Source organism: Serinus canaria, chromosome 10 (genome assembly GCF_022539315.1).
Source record: "Serinus canaria isolate serCan28SL12 chromosome 10, serCan2020, whole genome shotgun sequence".
Taxonomy (NCBI): Eukaryota; Metazoa; Chordata; class Aves; order Passeriformes; family Fringillidae; genus Serinus; species Serinus canaria.
The window spans coordinates 18270875-18289532 of NC_066324.1; positions in this window are offsets into that span (position 1 = coordinate 18270875).

Here is an 18658-nt window from a genome sequence, read left to right on the forward strand (position 1 = left end):
CAAGGCCCAGGACCCATGACTGAACAGTACCAAATGAGAAATTGTGGCTGCTCCCTTAGCAAGCAACCTCTGTAGTGCTTCTCCTGTGTGGGACTGAAAGGGCTCAACACTCAGCTGAAGTATCCCATGGAAATTTTGGGGAACAGCCTAATATTTAGCCTTGAACTGCAGCAAAGTATCCTGTGGAGCAGAAGCCAAGCTGCCATGTCTAAAAGGATAGCTCAGGAGCTGTCCATGGAAGAGCCTGTAAAATATGAAGATGCTAAAAGTGGTCAGGAAATAAGGCAGCTATTGGGCTGCCTCGAAAATAAATAGTTAGGAATTAAGGAAGAAAAGATATCCCCATGTCAAGCTGTTGTATGTGTGAAGGAGGGTAGGAGAAATGTTTCCTTTAGAAAAGGCTCCTAGTCTTTGGTCAGTAAATCAGATGTGCTGGGGATGGATGCAAATTCTCCAGCGCTGCTTAATGAATGGCAGCTGGCACACATCAAGGCCTGAAGAGATATGATAGCTGGAATCTCCTGCCTGGAGCTGAGGGAGGGGGGAGCACCATCCTTCACTGCCTCCACTGTCACCACAGCAAAGGTGTGACATCTCTTTCTGGCTGCAGTGTTTGGGCACCAAGCAGCCTCAACAAGAGTGATTTATTACTGTGTGCTCTTCATTTATTCAGTGCTGTGAATTTGCAGGAAACAGAAATAGGAATATAAACCTGGATTTCAAATTGCCTTGGTGTGACACTTTAGCAAACAAGAGAAGTCTTTCCCAGAAATTGCTTGTGATGGTCAGGCTGTGACTAGCTTTAGGAGATTCATGTCACTGGAATGAAGGGAACAGCAGCCCAGCACTGCCAGTGCCAGGCAGGCTGCAGGAGACAGGGAAGGGAGCACTCACCTTTGAGTGACAGATCTCTCTTCAAGCTGTGGAGTTGGGATCCTTAGTGCTGCAGCCAGTCCTGCCCTGAGCTCTGCTGTTTCCATGTTTGCTCCCGACTTTCCTGGACCTGTGATGGTCACCAGCCCTGTCCTGCTTTCCCAGCTGAGGTGCTGTGGGGCTGTGGCCCACTGGGGAGGATGCTGCCCCTGCCTGGGGACCTGCACTTCCCTGTGGAACAGCCCTGCTCTTCCTGCTCCTTCAGCAATTCCATCTCTTCCTGAGGGCAAGGGGTGTGTGCCTGAGAGGGGTGGGATGGAAGAAACAATTCTTCCATGATCACCTTCTCCTCTGTAGTTCTCTCCTTTTGCATACTTTCATCATGGAATTCAGTATGGAACTGTCAATAACAAAATGAAATTATGGTCTCAGGACTAACTGGCGTGGGGGATATCATAAGGAGTGGTTCATGAATTTGGGACAGGGTTCAAAAAAGCCACTGGAGAATGGCAACGGCAAGCAGAGCTTCAAGAACAAAGCCAGCTCACGCTGCTCCACCTGCAGAGAGCCAGAACCAATGCCTTCACCTGATGACTGCACTGAGAGCACTAAATGATTTCAGGTCTGCTCCCAGAATTAAACTGCCTTGCCTATTGAGAACGGAATGAGCCATGGAAAGCAAACTTTCCCCCTTTTTAGAGCAGTGTATGCAAGGATAGGACAAGGTTTGCTGCTTGAAACATTTGATAAATATGCAAAATTCTGGAATTCTTCAGGGCTGTTAAATATTTATCATTATGAAAACCATACATTTTCAGTGGGAGCATAATTTGAAAAGAAGGCACAAGATTTTAGGCAGGTGAGTAATCTGAAGGATGCATGCCTCAGTTTCCCAGATTAAGTTTTTCACAACATAAGCACAAACTACTTCCAATGGGATGCGCCCCTGTCTAAAGATATTAAAGCATGAGTGCATGCACTGAAGTATGCTTCAATTCCATAGATGGATTTGCCTTCATGTCCTATTCAATTTAAAGTAATGAAATTATAAAATCTCAGTACAACAGAATGAAGAAAATGCTGCTCATGCTGCAGAGCTCACAGCAAATTGTACTCATGTCTCACTCAAGCATGTGAATTGCAATGATGCTCATTTCCCAGCAGTCTGCCTCCTAGGGAACTTAATAGACTTCTTGCCCTTCTTCCAGAAGAGGATTTTAATATCCCAAACTTGCAAATAGGGTTATATGCAATTCCGTGACTCCCCCAAGGTTACACCATGTCGGTTTCCAATCCAAGCACTAGACAGTTCCTGAGCAAAGTAAATTTCAAGTGTAGCTCCCACTTCCTCCCTGGGGAAGATGTCCAGGAACAAAAGTGCCTTAAAGCCAGAGCAGATCTGTGAGAATAATTTGTCACACAGTCAGAGACTCTTTGCTTGCCTTGCTCTTAAGTTCATCCAGAGAAAACGAAGGTCAGGATTCATGCACTGAACTCTGGGCACTTTCAGCTTCTAGAACTGTTGGACAATAGAGCCTGGATCAAACTTCAGCTCTTCAAACAGCCTCACACCCCAGTGAAAACACGGAGCCCCCTAGAGCAGGATTGCCCAGAGCTCTAGAGTGGGGATTACACCGATGGGACTGTGGCCCCGGGGGCACTGAGCTCATCAGAGCAGTTAGAAATAAACGACATTCCCGGCAGTTCATTAACTCGGAGCATCTCTGCTCCTCAGCACTCCTGTGCCTCCCCGCTGCCACTGGCAGCACTTTACAGCAGAGGGACCCGCAGCTGGGCGGGATCCTGGTGTCCCATCCCGCAGGAACCGGGCCAGGGGCTGACACGGAAGGAGCCTTTCAGCTCACTCACCCAACAGCCATTAAATAGCAGCTGGCCAAAGGCTTGTGTCTGCATTGTTACAGGGGTTTGAGAGGTACATGGATGGCTGAGACCACTGAATAAGTGGGACAGTGGGAATGGTCAAAAATAGCATCTCCTCCCACTAATAGATCCTCTGCTCTGTACCTGAAGGGGAAACAGCCTGTTTGCTCAGCCTTTCTTCTTCCTGTTGTTGTTGCTACTACACAGAGCTCTGAAAATAGATCAGTAAACAGCTCTAGGGGAAAAGGTATAATTGATGATGTCTTGGACAGAGGAACCCTGTTGATCATCAGACTGGGATAAAAAGGCATTTTCTACACCATGAATTTTCACCTTTCCCCCCACCAAAGTGGCTCTTTTGAGGTTCTTTTGAGTTTGTCTGAGGTATATATTAGCCACAGTGTGAGCTAGTACCACCCAGCCTTGACAATATTCTGTATGCCCCCCTAGCCTGAGTCTGATATACATTTCCTTTTGTGCTCCTTTACTAGCAAATTCTAATTTCTCTAATTTGGTCTTTTAGCTCAAGCTGAACTTAGCATTGGTGGTCTAATGTTTTATCTTGTCAAAACCAAGATGGAGCTATGGAAGCAGAACTCTCGAAAGAGTCTTAAGTGTGATGTTCAATAAATAGCAAACACATAAAAGACACAAAACCTTTTTAATAATGTCTGCCTAACAATTCACTCGATGTTTTTCCACATCTACAACGTTATCTTTCACCACCACTGCCCAAACTAACAAGATCAATCTGTGATGTTTACCTTGTACTCTCAATTTGGAAGATGCTGCATTCAAGAAGGACCAAGTGCTTTACAAATAAAGAGAAAGAAAAAATTGGGATGTAACTATGTTGTTGGGGGAACTGTATTTAAACTGCCACAGCTGACAAGCTCAGCCAGAGAAGCAAACTCAAAATACATCAGATTTCTCCAAGTGTGCTGTTGCTTACATGGAAGAAATGATCCAGGCATCCTTTCCAGATGGCCCCAGGCAACGGGAATTCCTTATGCCACCACAGCATGTGGATCAATGAATTCTTCAAAATCTGATTTAATGGAAGATATTTTTGAGTATCTGCACTGAAGACACTGGGATGGATTCCTGGCTGTTTGCTCAGTGAGCCTGAGAGCAGAGCTAAGCCCACGAAGCCAAAGCTGAGCACGCTTTGGAAAAGAAGCTTCACACAAATGGCCATCACCACTGCTGAAAAAAGGATCCCATCCTATTCCACATTCCACAATGACATTAATACAGCAAAAGCACTGATTAATTAAGCTGTAAAGCTTCCACCTCCAGACCTTAGAGGCAGAAGAAATGATATAACCAATTAATATACAAAAGCAGAAATAAATAGAACAGGCAGCTGCCCGGAATCCCATTAAATTCTAAAATAAGCACAGCACTGAAAATAACATTTAATATTAGGAACTTTTTACTTGGAAGAAAACTTACTTGTTCAGTTAAAATCTATGCAAGTAAAAGGATGATTGTAGGATTTTACACTAACAACAACAAAAATAATAGCATAATTTAGTTGATTTATGCATTTACAGAGTTTAATTAGTGGCTACTGAATAATTAGTGACTTGGAGGTTATAGCCACCACTTATGTATTTGAAATATTAAGTACTTGAAATTCAAAACCCTCCCAGCCTAATTCTTGCCTGCTGGAGGACAGAAAACTTTCTGCACTAGTTCCTTTCCAATGGCTCTATGCACTGAGTTTTTTAATGTGCATTAACAGTTAATAATTCTTAATTATTAATTCTTAATCTTAGTATCATTCTTCTACTAACCATGAGACTTCTACTAGCATCCAGTATCCTAATGGATATTCTCCTAAGGTGCCTGATGCTTCCAGAAAGCTGCAGCAGGGACTCAGGGTGCTGATCAGTATGTGCTGACCCACCACATACCTGAAACTTCTTATGGGAAGAAAATGTATCAGGAAGGATCTCTTGATCCTTCACACAATCCTCTTTACGTCCTAGTTAGAAGGCGTCCAATCTCTGCATGAGATGGCACAAATAATCAATTTGTTTTTGTTATTTGAGACTTGTGCTCTGTCAAGTACCTTTTGTATTATGACCACGACAAGCTGCTTCCAAGGGAATGATATGGAGATTCCAAGGGAATAAAGCAGGCAGTCAGAAGGGTCCTGCAGTGACACAATCCTGCTGTAGGACCCTGTGCTGCTGTCTCTGCCTCTCTCATGGCACCAGGACAGTGTCCCTGGCTGTCCCTGCCTTCCCCAAGGACACCCTGCTCCCTCCACCACAATGGCCCTGCCAGAACAAAAAGAGAGAAGCCTTTGTGAGTCATGGGCAGAGTTTTCCAACAGTTGTTACAGGAGCATTTCAGAACTTCACAGACAGGTAACAATTCCTCTGCCTGGTTTTTAATTGCTGCAAATCTTTCCACTGCCTGCAGTGAGCTGCATGCAGCAACAGCAAGGTGAGTGCTGCCGAGGGGAGCTGTGTCAGTGCAGCACTGATGCACACTTAAATCTTAGGGAATTCAGTGGGAATGCTACATCCATTACCTTGTACCAAAACACCTTTCAGAGTGCTCGGAGCACCATGAGTAATACCTGTCAAGGTTCTTCCTTCCTCTCAGTAGGGGGAAAGCACGTGCAGGTCAGCTGGAGCCAGCTCCACCTCCCAGATTCGGTGTCAAATGTCAGGATGTTGTGCACCTGGCTCTGAGGCAGGAGGAGCCCAGACCTGTCAAGGTCCTTGGCTCCTTTCCAGAGGGTAACAGTGATGAATGCATTGCTCATCGGCAATTTGTTTGACCAGACCCGGGTGCCTGCAGTCACATATAAGTCATTGACTCATCTCTCTCCACAGTTAGTGCAGGCACAGCTCCACTGCTACTGAGAGCACAGAGACTGAGGAGATTCAGGGAGGCTGCAGAGTTAATATCTCCCTTAAATAAATAAGTCTTCCGATTGTTTTTACTATGAAATGCACAAGTTTGCAGACGCTTCTCTGCAGCTTTTAATTACGAACACCCTGAGCTGGTTTTGTGCAGCCTTGGGCTGGGTGTTCAGAACACAATGGGAGTGTGTTTGACATCTCTGTAATGGTTTTTTCCTGGGAATGGATGTGCCACTCACAAGGAAATCCTATTCAATAACCTTCTTGTGTCAGCACAGTCAGAATTAATCACGTCCTCTATTACACACGGGAGAAGTTGCCATATCCCACAGGAATATGCTGCAGACTGGGTAGAAATCCTCTCCCTGAGTTACTGATTGTTTTGACAAGTAGGGTCAAAGTGTGTCCCTCAATTACCCCGGGTTGTGAGCAGCTGCAGTGCTGGTGAGCTGAGGTGTGTGTAGATATTTATATATCAGCAGGTCTGTATTCAGCAGCACTGAAGTGCCTCACAGCCCTTGTTTCCTGGATCTGACTGCACATCTGGAGCACACACAGCAGTTCCACAAAAAGCCTGAGCCCAAACACACCAGCATTCTGCTGACTTCCTCACCTTGCTACTGCTGCAGAGAAGTATTACAGAAAAAAACTCCTCCAGTCAGTTCCAATTGCTGGATAATACACTGGTCTGACAGCCTTTCCAACAGAAAGCTAAGTGGAAATCATTTTAAACTCAATGAATGCATGTTTTCAGAGGCAGGGTTTGGACTACTGAGATTCTGACAGTGTTTCAAAGCAAGGAAAGGATGTTGCAAATTGACTGAGTGGAATCAAAGTACCCCCTTGCCTACAGTTTAATAAAAACCAGCACTTAAACTGCAAACATTTGTACAAGTAATACATGAGCTCAACACCTGCAGGTGCTTCTGCTTTCCTGGGAATGCACATGATACTGTTTAGCAAAGCATCACCACTTTTTCTTGTAAAACTAGAATATGGGGCAGAAATTGCACTTTCCTACTCTCAAAACACAGAAAGAACAAACAGGAATTCAGATTTCCAAGCAAATCTGTCATGGTAAAGTTGTCAAAGCTGATCTGGGAAAAAGGAATCAAAATTCCCTGGATCCAGCATTTAACACTGGTAAGAAAGCAAGCAGAAATGTCCATCTGCACCCACAGAAAAACACACAGACAAAGTAATTCAAATTAACTTCCTGGGGATCCACAGACAGGAAAGCTTTGCCAATTCCTTGTGGTGATGAAACAAAGATTGGCAAAGTGATGAATAAGGATTTATCTGCCGGCAAAACAGAGTGTGATTTAATACAGCAACATTCAAAGTCAAACATATAGAAAGAAAATACAGAAATATCTGAAGATGAGGGGATTGTACCTTGACAGTGGCCTTGGAAAGAACTGCCTGTGGGGCTTCTGTGACCACAGACTATAAGCAGCTGGGGAGTGAGGAATAAGTGTGAAGATATGGGGAAAAGATGTCTTAATTAAGAAAAAAGAAAAACCTCTCTAAATTGTTAGGCAAAACCTCATTCCTTCCATGTACAGCTCAGGCTTCAGCAGTGTACTCCAGGCCACAGGCACTTGGGTGTGCTCACACTGCAACTGGTGATTGCCAGGCTGGACTCTGCCCACTCAGGTCAAAGGTGTCCTTCGTTGTTCTCCCCCCTCCAAGCTCAACACTGACCTGTTCAGGCTGCTGAAAGCCAGGCCTGTCCTAGCTAAACCTGTGTGCTTGCTTTCCTTGCTTTCCCACTTGGAAAAAGCAAAGTGGCTCTTGCCAAGCCCCTGTTCCCAGTGCTGCTAACAATCAGTGAGTGCCTTGCTCCGGACATATTCCTGCCTGGTGTGCCATGCTTCTGGCTAACAATGTGTCAGTTCAAGTTACAACTGCTCCCAGGAAAGAGCCTAAAAATAGAGGCCTTCCAGGTGGCTCAGCACACAGGCCATTTGCTATACATGGCACAACAAGTTAGCCTGTGCTTTTCGAGTAAAAATACCCCAGTACATCATGGCAGGAGTCAGTGCCAGCCTCACACAAAAGGGCCTCGCTCAGATGCCTGGCTGCAAGCAAACATGGAGCCCTTCCCCTTCCTGCCATCTCCTCCAGGAAGGTTTGGCATCTGTGGGAGAGGGGAGAGGGGTGGCTCTGCCATGGCCTGTACCTCCCCTCAGCTCACTGCTGTGAGGCTGTTATCCTTTCTAGCACCTTGGCTAGGCAATAGCAATGTCCACCACACACACCTCCAGCTACTCCTCACAACATGGACAGTGATTCCACCACCTTTCTCCAGCAGCCAGCAGGAAGAATCAATTCTACCAACCCTAACTCAAAGCAGCTTAGAGACACTGCAGTTTTTCCCTTGAATTCCTGTTAGACTCATATATTTCTGCTTCAAGCCCAGCAGCTGCCACCTGCATGAAACCCCGCAGGAGCAGCTGTCCCTGACCACAGCAATGCCTGACAGAGAAACTGCTCCATCTACCCTACTCTGCAGGCCATCAGCCAGGGCTTCCCTGGATTCATGACTTCATTCAAGAACTTTGACACCATCTCCAAATCAGGCTGCATGTTCCAAACAGAGTCCTGAATCCCCAGGAACCTGCATCCTGAACTCTGCTCTTCCTTAGTGCAGCCCTTTTTTCCTGGTTTATGAATAAAAGCACTGACCAACAACAGCATCTTAGTACAGAGAGAAGATTCCAACTGCTCCTCTGAGAGCACCCACAAAATATCTCAATACAATTGTAAAAATAAATTGTGCCCTGTCCCTGTGCAAAAGGAAGAAAAATGAATATTGAACAGCCACAGATCCAAGCAGACATAGCTCCTGTCTCCCAGCCAAATTTATAATTACTTTTGCTATTTTATCAACTTTCAAGCAATGCACTTCAATGGAGGAAGGTAACAAGAACAATTCTGAAGTTAACATGGGTGTAATGGAATTTGTAAACTCTCATATAAGAAAAGTCATCAGCTGGAACCTGAGCACCCTGGCTTGTTCCCTTTAATCAGCAATGACTTGCCAGTGTCTTCTGGATCTTCACTGCTTTAGGGAGTGGTTTGAAGTGCTTAGACAGACCAGCATTTTGTCTTCTTTCTATTTAACCCCTTTTTGGACATTTCTTTCTGGAATGTTCTTCTCACCCTTGCCATAATATATCCATACACTTCAATAATAGTAAGTATCATGACCACTATGGCACATGACCCATATTAAAGCTGTAACATCTGCTGAGGTCTTCAGTTCTTGGTGTCACATCATTAACAGATATTCTCAGCTTTCTTGTAAATAAAAGTTGTATTTCTAGCCCTCAGACTCACAAACTGGAGTTAGAAAAATGTTATGCACACATCATGAGTGTCTAAGCTTGTGCAATCCAAAGAGGGGATGAAGTGGCTCATGAACTAATGCTGATATGAAAATTGTCCATCAGTGCATGTAAAATGCAAGGTGGTCTCAGGGGACCAAGGGAGCTGCCTCCTGGTGCCCATTCCAGAGGAACTTGGGGAAGGCTGAAGCTTTACATCATCTCATTGCCCCTTCACAACTCACAGTTATTCTGCAGTGCTCCTGGAAGGGAATTACACAAGGCTCTGCTCAGGGATTACCAACTGCAGAGGTCAGGGCAATAGGATGAGCCCTTAAACACTCACCTGTCAATTCTCCGTTATTATTTTTCTCAGAGACCTTGGTCAGGAGAAAATATTATTCATTTCCCTATCTATGAGCATATGATAGAACACTTAGATACAGTGACATGCAAACATTGCTTTGTATGTGTTTCAATGAGAGAAAGCTCACATCATCTACTGCACACTTTTTCCCCAAGTGTTGTCTCTGACCCTCTGATTCTGAAGGTCATTTTCACAAATTTACAACCATATCAAGACAAAATTCTGAGTTCCTAAACATGTGACAAAGTGACCCTGCTGGTTGTCCCCTGGCATATTTCAGGTAGCTGAGGATTTAGCCAGTTTTATCTGCTTTCATTCTGCCAACAGGGAGCAATCTGGAAATCCTTCTTCACGGAAATAATAACTAAGTTCAGAACGGAGTATTTGAAAATTGAGTGGCACTTCACAGTATACATTAAATACTGACGAGTGGTGCTTGAGCTTAAGCGGTTTGGCAAATCCAGAAAAGGTCACTGAGCAATTAAGTAACCCTCAGAAGTTGTTTCAGGACATGTGTTCTTGCTTCTGGAAGGCTCATTATGAAAGCAGGTAGGAGACAGAGGATAAAGGTGTGCACGCTGCTGGAATGGATAATGTGTGTGCTGTGTGCAAAATTCACTTCCCCAGCTGCTGGATATGATATGCTGAGAGTTGCTTTTAGTTTGAGTTGTCTGGATATTTTAAAAGAATGAATAAATGGATTTTATTCATTCCTTTAAAAAGCTTGAATAAAATAGCTTCCCTCCCTCCCCCCAAACTATAGTATTAATAAAGATGGTGCCTGGGTTTTGTGCCTGATTTGATTTCCTGCATATTATACATGGCTAATACAACATACATTTCTGTATGGTTTCTATCACTCAAAGAAGTAACTAGAAAAATGGGATTTTGAGTAAGAAAATGTTAATGAAGTTGATGAACAGACATAGAAGTGCAGACTAAAGATTTGGTTATTGTCCAGTCTCCCACGTCAGCCAATGGGCACATTCCTGATGCTCCTCACAGGGACTCCTGAGTCCTGTTTCCTCTGAGCAAGAGGGAGACCACACCACGAGGGTGTGGCAGGCTGCATTCTTCCAGCCCTGGTTTTACCTCCCCATTTCTTATTTATATTCACCCCAAAGCTGCACTAAGACTTTCCTGTCAGCCAAGCTGCTCTCTGCAGCGCCAGGAAGTGCCTGGGAAACCTCTCTCAGAATCCACCACCTCCCTGGATACCCTGAGGAAGGGGTAGTGGTCACTCTTGGGAGCCTTTTGCAGGAAAATCCTATGAAAACACTTCCCTGCTAAACTCTCAAACCTTCAAGCAACCTTTGGCTCCAGGACTCTCTGGCTCCAAGGGTTATCATCTCCACCTGTAATGGCCCATCACCGTTTTCTTCCCTGGCATTTCTCCAATTACTTTGCAGAGCCACATAAACATTTGGCATCCACAACACCCAATGGCAAAGAGACCACTAGATGAATTGTTTGTTTCTGTAAAGTCAGGTGTGTGCTCTGTATTTTTCTTAAAAATAATAAAACCTTTTAAATCACAGAATACATTTTTGTTTTACAAGAAATTCTCAGATTAATGCATCCTACTTTACTTTATAAAACTTTAAGAAACCTTGCATAATTTACTGGAGGAGAACAGGTACAGATGGCTTTGAATGGAATGGAAAGCCCAGACAGATTTAAAAGCTCATTGTTTCTTAATAAGAACAGTGCTGAATTTCACTTGCAAACATGAGTGTGCTGTGCACTGTCCAACAATACCTTTAAAACTTTCCAAGTGCCTCTGGAACTATCTCGAGTCCTGAGGCACTGTGGTGTAATGGCTTTTGCTCCACGAGTGAGATGTCTACAAAAGAAGACAGCACTCACCCTGATAAAAGCAGGGTCACCTCACTCAGCACCTTCTTCGTGGCACTGAAGTGTCCTTGAGACACTTTGGACTTTGATGGCAGAAGCACAAATCCTGGAGACAACTTCTAGGCTGGCTCCCAGACAAACAGGCAATTCCAGCATTCCAGCAAACTGCTTTCTGCTTTGAAGGGAATTTAATGCAGCAACCTGGGTGATACCTTACTTCTACAGGGAACATGAAATCCCTGCTGAAGGATGTGCAGGGATCACACCAAAGTCATCTCTTGGGGGAAGAAATAAATGCCAGCACGGTAGGAAGTTTAGGTGATCTGCAGATTCTCTGCAGCAGTGGCTGTCAATCCCAGAGTCACACCACACAGCACAGGAGGCAGACTCTGAGGCACTGGGAATGGCAGCACAATAAATATAAAACCATTCCCTTTCAGTCCTTTACCCTCAAGTCAAAATATTCTCCATCAGCCTCTTAAAGCACTAATAATTATTTGACATCAGCACTGCTGGGATTAAGACATTTTTACATCTACCTTTATAATTAATGCAGTGAAGCCATGAAAATGCTTTTTTTGCAAGGGGCTATGTTTTGAAAACACTGTTTTGCAGCATGTGAGGAGAAAAAGCAGCGTGAGAATGATCTCCAACCTTCCACTGTAACCCCAAGCCTCATTTCTGTTCAGGTAGCAGAAATGCCTCTCAGAACTTACATTTTTCTTGATTAATGTGAGAGCTTATGTCAAATGGCATCTGAGTTTTCCACTGACATCAGGCTGTTGTTAAACGTTAGCAAACACTCTATCTCTGAAAAGCTGAGATAGGAAAACAAAATCTCTTCCATCACAAATGACATTCCAGCTATCACACTTGATATTTTGCTGAGAATAACAACTAAGATTGGATTTATTTGCATCCCTGTCTATCCAGGTTTTGTAACAACCACAAATAAGACTGAGTGAGGCTCTCACTCTTCCTTCTATCAAACAGTATCAGAAGAAATCAGCTGAAACTGGCAAAATTAGGCTGTGAAGTTGCTGGATTATCAGAATCATGCTCAGATCCTGCACAGAATGACAAGAGACATCTCTCCATTTTCATGCAGAAAATAAATTAGACTGAACTGAGCAGCTGCCTTCTGTCTCAAAATTAACAAAAACATGAAGCACAGAGAAGCTATTCCATGTTTATGAAATGGTGGTATTATCTTGGCTCTATAAAAGAACAGGAAAACAAAGCCAGCTCACGTCCAAGAGGTACAAAGCAAGCTCAAAGATGAAAATGGGTTACAAAACTGTATCCTGAAGACATGTCCAAAGCTTAATCATGCTTGCCCACTTGGTAAATGTCCTCTATGAAGTCAGGGACAATGGAGGAGAGCAGGAGGATGGGATATTCCATATTTGCACTTGTTACAACTACACAGATTAATTTCTTATGATATACAGGAAGAGAGCACCCCAAAACAGGGAGATGCCTGTGCCTGGTGCTGACTGAGAGAGGATAAAGTCATGGCACATCCTCTTTCCTTGGGTGTCTGTGAGTCAAACATTGCAGGGCTGCTTAGTGCAGTCACCAGTGAGACTCCATCGGTGTGGGCTCAAGGCAACCTGACAGGAAAAAATGATCAATCTCTCTCATTTTAATTAACAAAAACAGTCCTGTACATTCCAGCACAGCATCTCTTCTACACTGTACCATATGCAATCCAATAGCAAGGCAGGAGCCTCTGAGTGACAGAGAAAACTGAGGCCTCTACTCGTTTTAGCTAGGAAAGTAAACACGGAAAATCCATGCTTTGGATAATACTGCTCTCCTCCACATCCCCACTGTGTCATCTGTGGTGAGACAGGAACATCTCCAGGATCTCATACTCCAGGATTTGGGGAAGCTACTCAGAGGTGAGATCCCAGTCCCTGGCTCAGAGGCTCCTGGCACATAACAGAACTTCCACACAAGTCACTGCTGCAGGAGATTAAGCCCCCATTTGGTGTGTGGTAAATACGAGTAACTACATTAACCTTAAGCTGAAGGAGAACATTTTGTTATATAAGCACATCCCTGCTCCTGTAATGCTATTCATATTAATACAAAACACAGGGGAGATTAAGCAAGTAAATTAAATTTATTAGCATTCTGCTGCTGGCTTCCTAACCAGTGTGGGGTTCAGGGGACTAAAGGCTCCTTCTCATGTGGCACAGATTCCAAGTCAGGTGTCAGAGGGACAGCTGAACGTGGCAAGGCAGGTTTCAGTGCCACATTAGTTGAAGGCACAGCAACTGCTCAGGTGCATGCCAAAATCTCATGCCACTAACATTAGACATTTTTTCTCTATTTTAAAATGTTGTATATCAGGAACAGGAGCTGAAACATAATATTCTATTTCATTTTATTCTATTCAGGCACAAAGAGGCACAGATGTATTACACTAGCTAGAGATATTTAGAGTCCTCTCTTCACCTGCTCCACTAAATCCTTGGTTGAACACATGATAATCCAGCAGTCTAGAAAGAGAATTCAGAATTAAGGTGGTGAGGAGGGAATATCCTTCTTTGAGAATGCACAGAAGTTCAAGACATTTTCTTCCTCTTTATGCACACATATCTCTCCCTGACATCAGCTCTGGGACTGAGGCTTAAAGGAAGAATCAAAGATGTATTTTCTTCTACAAGCTCACTGCAAGAACTGCTAAAATCAGTAAAATGCAACCTGAAAGGGAAAAATTTTGATTTTTCTTTATGAAAGAAACAAATCAGAATTCCTTTTACTGCTGTGTTTATATAGCAGTATGTAAAGGTTTACTTTGGGAAATGTTCAGAGTTAATCAGTGCAAGAGTTAAAAGCAGAGCTAATTCCAGCTCCTTTTCACATCCAAGACTGTCAGGAATTCAGTTTTCAACAACCCTCTAAGTTCAGACTCTCCCCCTGCTAGGGTCACTCTTCATCCAGTGGTTAAATGAAAAACAGAGTTGATTGTGATGGGAAGTCCTGGCAATGGCTTGGACTATTTCTCCTGTAATCCTCATCAAATAAGGGGCACACAACAAATTGCTTATCTCCAATCTGCAATTCTCCCCTCCACCCAGCTGTAAATCTGAATTAATTAATAAACGCCCTAATGTTTTCAAGGTCATGGAAAATGAAAAGCACTCAGCAAAACAGATGCACTGACAGTGAAGGGTGTTTGTGGGTGGGGTTTTTATGTAAATGACAAATCTGTGAGGCAGCAGCTCCTTCATCTGTGCCCCAAGTGCTAAAGTTAGACAATTTACAAGAAAATAAAGGAAATGCAAATAAATTATGTTTTGAACAAATGTGACCTTTTCTGGAAAAAGCGCAAGGCTTTATGCATCAGAGTCTCAAATCACACAAAGAGGTCAAAGACACCATGAAGTCAGGGCATCACGCTGGCTTCGGTGTGTCCCTGCTGACGGAGGGACAGAGGACAACTCTGCTTTCTGTCCCCAGCACCTGCTCACCAAAGGCCTGGCACAGGGTTGATCCCTGCCTGCCACACAGGCCTCAGGAGATAAAGCCTTTGTGGCATCTCTGGCCACCAAGCTGTTCCCAGCTGCTGGCTCTGCTTGAAACACCCCAGCACTGCCCATGGCTGTGATAACCACGATCCACAGATCCACACAGCTCCTCTGGGTGCCCATAACAGGCTCTGCTCTGGGAGCTGCCACAGCTGCCCTCTGAAGCTCCAACACCTTCTTAAATTATGTCATTTGGGGAGTAAGATCAAAGGAGCATAGAATGGTTTGGGTTGGAAAGGATCTTAAAGATCATCCAGTGAAGGTGTCACTGAGGAATGTGATATTTGACAAGTTAGGAATGCCACCCCTCAGATAAAGAGAAACAAGATGTGAACTTATGGCATCAATCTTTGGAGATACACTACAACTGAGTAACTTCTGAAAATAGAAAGGATAATGGACGACACTCAGCTGGGAGCTCATGGTGCTTGAAGGGTGGATTCTCAAGCCAATCTTAATCTTGATATGGCCACAGGAAAGAGTCTGTAAAGTGTAACTGCAAATTACTTGGGGTCCTCAGCACATCACAGACTGACACTGCTGGAGCCAGCCCAGAGGAGGGCACAGAGACATTCTCAGGGCAGGAGCCCCTCTGCTCTGGAGCCAGGCTGGGAGAGATGGGGGTGCTCACCTGGACAAGAGAAGGTTCCAGGGGAACCTCAGAGCCCTGACAGGGCCTGAAGGAGGCTTAAAAAATAGAGAAGGACTTTTTGTACAGGCAGGTAGTGCCAGGACAGGAGGCAATGGTTTTCAACTGCCAGAGGCAGGGCTGGATGGGATAGCAGGAATGAATTTTTTTCCAGAGCAGCTGCGGCTGCCCCTGGATCCCTGGAAGTGCCCAAGGCCAGGCTGGACATGGGGACTTGGAGCAGCCTGGAACAGTGGAAGGTGTCCCTGCCCATGGCACTGAATGGCACTGGATTGGCTAATAAGGACCCTTCCAACCCAAACCATTCTGGGATTCTGTGGGACTCTGGTGCCAAGCACAACTCATCAGACTTTACTTCTACCTTGCACTGATACTTGCAGTACACAGCATCAGATACACATTGATTTGGCCTCAGATTGTCACTTGAAAACATAAAGCTTATTGCAAAGGGATAGATTTTATAAAGGAAAAAAGTGGAACAGCATAAAAGTGATGAGTAAAATTCAGTGCCTGCAGCTCCCACAGGTGAGTGTGTGACCACCTGACAGTCCCCAGGTCAGCAGAGGCCATGGTACCAGAACAGAAACCTCCAAATTCATCTGCCCCCAGGCTAAATCAGGCTGACAGGACTGGAGGAGGTGTTTTGGGCAGAGCAGGGCACAGAAATGCTGTGCAGAAATCAGAGATGCTGAGATTTCATCAGCACTGAGAGACCTGGGCAGGGAGGCTGCTGCCCACAGACCACATTCCAAGGAAAGCAGGAACAACTCTTGTGAAACGTTAATTAATGCAATGAACCTGGGGAAATACCACAGCTACTAACAAAGCAACTAAAGCACAAGACAGCACTAATTATTACAGCAATCAAAGCAATAAATCCAATATTCTGAACAGAACGTTTTCACAAGCCTTTGATTTATGCCACTGTGAGGAATCCCATTCATGCCTTGAACACAGCTGGGCAGAAGCAGATGGGAAGTGGTCAGTACCACAGGGAAACTCCAGAATTGCTAAAAAGCACCTTTTGTTGCTCATTTTGATCCATTTCATGGATCTGGCACCCTCGATGGTGTTGATACATTAATTGTCCAATCTGTGTGAGCTCCTCCAGTCCATCCCCAGCACTTGTGGCAAATCTGTGCTCACACCAGACAATAAAGTCACGGTGATGTGATTTTATTGCTGCTGTTATCACCATCATTATTATTAAAAATCATTAATGCAGATTGTTCAGCAAAACACCCAGCACAAGAATCGACTGCTGTACATCTAACAATTATCAGCACATTATCAAATCCATATGGTGTAAGGAGGGATCTCCGTCCCTGCACCTAGAGCTCTGCTTTTAGCAGTTTCTCTCATTTATTAACAGGAGAAACAGATTAACAGATACTTCTGCAGTGAGAAAATTAACTTGTGCCACTGCAGCCTGTGAAGTCTGAGGCAAACCTGAAGCACACAGCAGTGACAAACCCTTGGCATCTAGATGGGATTTGCCATCTCATCTCTTATAAAACACCTTTTAACCTGTCAGTCTCCTGACAGCTTTTACTTGTCTCTTTCTCCTACATTTTATTCCATAATTTTTAAAAACTGGCAGCTTCTGTAGCCTTTTACAAAAAAAAAAAAAAAATCAAACCACATTTTAACCATTTTCCTGTATGTCTGCTCTCTGAATCCAGAGCTCCCCAAGGAAATTAGAATCTGTGTATTGGTTCAACACAATGCTCATTTGACTTTTTATAAATATATATATTTATATGTAAAATAACACATTCATGTCCAAAAAGTAGAAGCAAACTAGCAGAGGCTAATAAAGCAAAAATCTGTGAGGAGACTGAAGTACCTGATGCTCTTGGTTTCCATCTGTCTCTCTCAAACTCACACTTTGCCATTTCTGCTTTAGTAAAATATTAAGTTTTTGTTTTGTTTATGCCCAAAAATCATTCTTCTCCACAGAAAATAAATGCTGCAAACAGTTTCCTGCTGAAATAGGGGAAAATATTTTACCTACATGTTCTCATCATTTTTTTCTCTGACAAAAATGTTCAGCTTCTATAGATTCCAAGAAAGTCCCAAGTCTACTGGCAAATTCTGAACGTTTGACAAGAACAATTTGAGAAAGCCTCGTGGGGAAGCAGTGATTAGAGAAGGCAACTGGCAGCTGGGAAGCCCACGCTGTATTCCCTGTTTCATTACCGATGTCTCTGGATGACCTTGTCAAGTCATTTAATGCCTTTCTGCCTGCCTTTCCCTATCTGCAAAATGCTTAGATAAACACCTCCCTTTTGGAAACTCTGTAAAATTGTTTATTTTGGAAATAGTTCCTTGGATGCTAAACTGGCTCTCGGGTGCAGCATCAGATGAAAAATACAAGGGCCACAGGACATAAATGTCAATCTAATATTTTCTAATTAAACCATCTAGATTAAACTATGCAGATTAAACCATCACAGTTTAATAGGTTAACCTCACTCCTGAAGGTTTTACTTCAGATGAGACAGTAGTTATTTAATTTTATTTATATCAGCCAACACAACATCATCAATGCAAAGCATACAGGCAAAAAAAGCAGAAAAAAATGCCATAAACTTTTTTTTTTCCTGCTTAATTTGATTATTTACCCAAGTTTCATCTTGGTCAGGTGTATTGTATTGCAGTGGGCAATGTACAGAACAGGGATTAAAGGAACTGGGATGGCACCCTCAGGGTAGGGGATGGCTTAACTCATGGTGATGGGCATCCAGTAGCCCATTTGGGGCAGTCCAGAATGGTACCAGGCTCCTCTGGGCCCCCTCAAGGACCTCAACCAGCTCATTGTTAATGTTAATGGACCAAGGTATGTCTTATAAATGGAATATCAAAGTGCAGTCATGTCACCATGACTCTTTGTCCAAGGGAAGTGTAGCATTACATCATTGTAGAAGCACCTAATAGCTGACATGGGGAGGAGAGGGCAATTTTGATTTATTAATCCAGCTGTTTGCTCACACTGGCTAAAACTATCTCACACATTGAAAACAGCTTTTTTCGACAGACCTCAATTCAGGTACCACAAAAACCCCTGTGGCAACTTTAGGAAGCGAACGCCACCAAGAAATAGAAAGGGAGTTGAGAGTGTAGGACAGCGTTTTTACAGGGACTTGTCACATTCTACCTGAGGAAGGATGCACGCTGACATCTTAGCCAGGTTCCACGGGCATGTCACAGGAGCAGCAACTGAGCGAGAGCTTCACATGCTCGTCCTCCTCCCCGCTGCGCAGGGCCGACCGCGCTCCCTCACG